Genomic DNA, 5,454 nt, shown 5'->3' with positions numbered 1-5,454 from the left:
GCCACTTCTACGTCATTTGACGACTTCCGCTGAGTTGCAGTCTGAGATTTGTTCCGCTGTGCTGCGGATGTTCGGCTGGACCAGGTCCCTCACTTAGTTGATGGATCTTCCAGATGTGTTTTTATAGGAATAATATTCTTTTCTTTATTTAAAAAAGTCTATAGAAACAACACAGAGATGCCTGATATTTTAAATAACTTGATGAATTAGATTAAATAGCTACAAAATGAAAAAAAAAACAAAACCCTTTCTACAATTATGTATTGAATTAAACAGCTTTTTTAGCATAGCACAATAAGAAAATATTGAATAACTTAATACACTGTACTTTATTCAATGTGTCCTGTGCCTTCCATTATTTTTTAAAATGTCTCTTAGTATAAAGGATGACTAAATGTCAAATACATTTCTATTTTTGCATTGTTTATGCTGAGTGATGATGCTGTTAAACTTGGTTATACAGGATGAACGTGACATGTCAACTGTTTTAGTGTATGTTTAATTGTGAAAACTGAGAGTGAGTCAACTTTGAACAATCTAAATGATAATTCAGTGTAAGTCACTGTGCAAAACTCTGCAGCACAGCAGTAGAAGCAGCACATAAAAGCTTGAGTAAAGAATCAAGATAATGGATCCATAAGCCATAAAGGCCTTAAAAAAAATCGCATTCTTTGGTACAGCTGATGGGAACTAGGTTGAATGAGGGAAAGTTGGCATTAGACAAGACTTTACCAGATGTTTGTATTCTTTTCATTAACCAAGTCAGACCCTCAAAATTTAAACTCTGTTAAATCTAACCATGACTCCAACCTGGAAATGTGAGAGTGGAAAATAGGTATTCCATGACAAATTACTTACATGTGGTGCCTGGACCATGACAGCCTCGCTGCTCTTAATTTCAGCTGATAGATACAAGTGATTCTGGATGACAAGTGTAAGTAAAATAAGGTAGCAAAAAATACTGTGGAACCAGTTCCAAGCTAATCATTGGAAACATATTATTATACCTTTGTGTGTGGCTTTGACAGTTGTTTTCAGGTCATCTTGGTAACTGATGGCAAAGTCTTAAACTAAACACTTTCTCCATATTTAAAGCATCAAGGAGTAAGAACAACATCTTGTCCTTTGAATAGGAAAATGCTGAGCAGGCCTTTGAGGGGCCTCACAGTCAGTGAGCATATACAGTATTTTCCCTTAAGAACCTTTTATGCCAGCAAGCTCCTACAAAAGGCCCACAATGACCTATAAAATAACCATCTTTCATTACTCACTGGTTAGTGTTACTACATTTATGCAATAAATAGCTAGGGACCTGGTGTGTGCCATGAATGAATTTAAATTAGTTCATAATATTTTTTATTCAATGCATATTCAGCCTTCCAGGAGAAGCTTGGGCACTGCATCACATATATTCAGTGATGTAAATGTAAGATTTTCTGCATATGTATGTAAAATGCATGTATTCCAACCATATTTGTGCAGTTGTATAGAGGTAGTCTGTAATTTTCATGCACAAATTTTATCAGAATGAGTGTATGACTGGTCTCTGAGGCCGGGCAACAAGACATTATCATACAAATGTATTTCTGTTGGGCCATGTCACATGTGTGCTCCAATGTGATTATTCCCTCACATGTTATATGAATATCCAGAGACATTAACGTGCTGTAATTAGATTTTTGCTGGTGGTTTAGAGGATGCAACCCCGCAAGGATTTGGCCAGTTAATTCATTTCACCGTGTTGCCAAAGCATAAATGACTCTTTCACACGGTCCCCATAGCATTGCATTACAGTTGTTTGGCATTTATCACAGGAAGTGTCACAGCAAATGACGTGTCTTTGTAATAGGCTCCTGTCTGTTATCATCTCATTATTAAATTATTATTTTTGCACCATTCATTATTTCTTTTGTGGCCACTGTCACACCTGTTTGAATGCAAGAAAGTCAAAATGCCTCCAGAGTCAATGAAATTGTAAATGTCAAAGCCAATCAGGCTTCTCTATTTCAGTTTGCTGTGTTAGGTCTGATTAGTTGAATTAATTCGGCCTAAGATGATATTATGCTGCTCTGCTTTGCCCTTTCCTGATTGAAGTCTTCATATTGAAACAATTTCTTCAGTTGTGTGAGTTTGTGTGTGTGTGTGAATGTATGGTTGACTTCATTTCATTTCTTCTTACTTAAAAAATCACAAATGTGAGGCATGGCCCATGCTTTGACTTCTGTGGACCTGCATTGATCGACTAACCGGCTGCACTGAGCTGTTTTAAAGCAACACGAAGCATGAACAACTGTACTGTTTCATTTTTATTTATCCTACTGCAGAATAGACATAACACACATACAGAGATAAATCATGTAGAATGGACTTAAAGTCGGCTCTGTATCAAATGATTTCAGCTGGAGTTTGACAAGTCCTCCTCCATCGCTCTGCCGGGATATCCTGATGGGTTTTGGAAACTGGGGATTTTAATGACTGTATGCTCAGCCAAGCCGTGATTATATGCTTACATTAGCAAGATGACATGATGTACTGAACGCCTGTGAGACTCTCAGGAATTATGTTGCGGGTTAAACCCATTACCAGGTGTTTAATGCAGGGTCTATTTCAGTCTGGAATTTTGAAACGTTCTTTTCAGTGCAGAGTTGTGTTACTGATTCTGTGTGTTCAAGGATTATCTCCAGAACATTAAATGTTTTCTGATATTTTGTTAGACTAAGCCTGTCATTTAGTGTGTTTTTTCTTCTTCATTACTTTCTAACTCTCTCCTCACATGCAGAAAACATTATCTTGATACAGGTAATATCAAGCACATGTTGGGTCAGGGATGGCTTTCCCCCATTATTTCCAAAGAGGACAGCTCGCTTCTTTCAGCATATGAGAGGCAAATTCTTAATTCCAAGCTAAAAGAAAGAAAGAAAAGAAAGAAAGAAAAAGTGGTTGAGTGCTACTTTGCTTGAGAGGATTTTATGAGTGAAGTTCAGAATATGTGCTTGATTTCAGGTTAAAAAGCTACGCAACAGACCCTCGCTCGTCAATGATGCGTAGCACCACGAGCCAGAACAGGTCACACAGGGGAGACATCCGTGGGCAAAGCTTGTTCAGCCTATCTCGGTCATGTGTAGCATGTGTCGCTCTTTGATGTGGATTCAAACAAGCATCACAGATTACTAGTACAGTACACTGAACTGTAACTGAGGTTTCGGGTTCATAATTTTATGCAGCTCTGCAGTGGCCTGCTGCTGTTGCTGAAATATTGTTCAAATGGTGAGAGCATGCTGCTCCAGGCAGCGTGAAAATCTGTACTGCCTTTTTCACTTAAATGTGCCTCTAAAGCAAGTTCCAGAGAACACACAATAGATCACTGTCACATATTAATCAACTTTTTAATGACCAGGGAAATATGGGCCTTCATGCGGAAATTCATCTGATATGTTTCCCCCAAAAAGTCTTTAGTTAATTCAAAATAGCTGCACGTGGTATATGCAAAGCTTAATATTCAACCACAGATTACATTAATTGTGTAATGGGGCTTTGCCTGAAAGATCTGCTACATGATATACATGCTGTCAAAGGTCTGCACTGTGTTTTGCCTTATCAGTGTTAACCACTATCTATTCTGCACATATCTCTAGCTAATGATACCCTGAACAAGTGAGTCATCCAGCGGTGTCTTTTTCTCAGGGCCCGTCTGGGATCTTAACAATGGCTGGAGCGGCGGGAAACGAGAGCAAACAGATGAAGCCGGCGTTGTGTCTGGTGTTAAACAATGGGCTTAAACAGGTCAGACAGCTTTGTCCTTGAAGATGTTGACAACAGAGCTCTGTTTTAGTGATTAATTCTTGATTAATTTTTCACGTGTTTTTCGTGTGTTTCACTCCTTAGATTGTTAAACATTGGGCTTCGGTTTCATTTAGCAGGGGGCCAAAGGGCAACAATATCCCCTTAAGCGTTTTGGATCTACTGGTGGAGTGGAAAGAATTTGCAAAGACCTTTAACCGCATAAATATGAAGACTGAAATATTTTGGTTATTCCTACCTTGTTTGTTTTAATGCATTTCACTATTATAATATTTACTAAAGTCTGTTTCAGATATTAATGGGGCTGTTTTGCATCCTGGATTTGAACGTCTTGCACTGCAGCCTATTATTAGTCACGCACACATTGCTCATTACATGTGACCTGAAATGCTATCTGCGGTTCAATTGAATTGAACTTGTAACAAAGTGATTATAATTGACAGAAGCTGATGTTCTTATCAGAAAGTCTATATTTACATAATGTATCATACAGGTTGCATGAATATTGCACGTACAGGTCCATTCAATTACTGAGCTGGTACTCATCTTATCTGCAGCCACGTCCTTTGTCGATGCAGGTTCACGTAATTGAATTTTTGCCCGAGTTAATTGCTAACTTGTGGTTAACTGAACTGTTAAGTAGGCCAGACAGGATATTTACCCTTCAACCAGCAGCTAACCTCATCACATCAGTTTTGTTATTTATTTATTTTTGTTTTTTTGTGATGGGGTTTTGGAATTTCTGCTTTGACAGTGTACGCTGACAGGAAGGATCAGGGACAGAGGAATATACTGCGAGGCAGATTGCTGCTGTTGTCACTTCATGGCACCTTGTCCTAGTCAGCCACAAGGAAACTGAATCTGAATTTCAAAAAGCCATACATTATAGTATTATTTGTTCATTTTACAAAAGCCATGCACCTTAAAACACAAAAGAAAGATTGTATCTAAAGAGAGTCAACCATTTACCGCATTAGGTTCTTAAACTCATAACTCAGTAACTCAGCTGAGATCATTTTACTGGTCTGCTTTCCAGGAACATTTGTGTTAACCGAGAGCACTGGCTCCCGACCTGGCAACACTTTATTTGAAGGTGCACATCATTGTTCATTTATAGAGAGTAAGGAGGTTGTTGTACATTAAGATCTTAAAAACCCAAATCTACTAACCCCCAGAATAAAGTATTAAAAAGTGCTTTATAATGACTAATAATAAGCCAATATGCTACTAATATGCATGTGACCAACCTTTTTCAAAAATAGACAGTAGGTCTGTATCTCAGCATTTCACGTGTTTATGTGAAGGAAACTAAATGAAATTTTTGTTTTTAAAGTTTAAAAGCCCCTTCCTGCATTAAAAGTACACACTTAAAACAACTCAAAGAGCAAAGACCAAGCACCAGGGAGAAGAAAACACACAGCCTATTAAATATTCATGACAATTAGAAACAGAGAAAATGCAGAATACAGACAGAGAAATGTTTAAAAAGTTTCTAAAATATCAGAAAAACTAATCTCTGTTGCAATATTCACAGCAAATAATCTGCTCAAAATTCATTCCAATCATTTTACACAAACTTCCTGCTGTTTTTGTGTTGCTTTTCTCTTTTATTAAGCAGTGTTCACTGTTTGGGTTAATTTAACAGCTTATCAC

This window comes from Chelmon rostratus, chromosome 2 (genome assembly GCF_017976325.1).
Source record: "Chelmon rostratus isolate fCheRos1 chromosome 2, fCheRos1.pri, whole genome shotgun sequence".
Taxonomy (NCBI): Eukaryota; Metazoa; Chordata; class Actinopteri; order Chaetodontiformes; family Chaetodontidae; genus Chelmon; species Chelmon rostratus.
Note: the sequence above shows the minus strand (reverse complement) of the source record.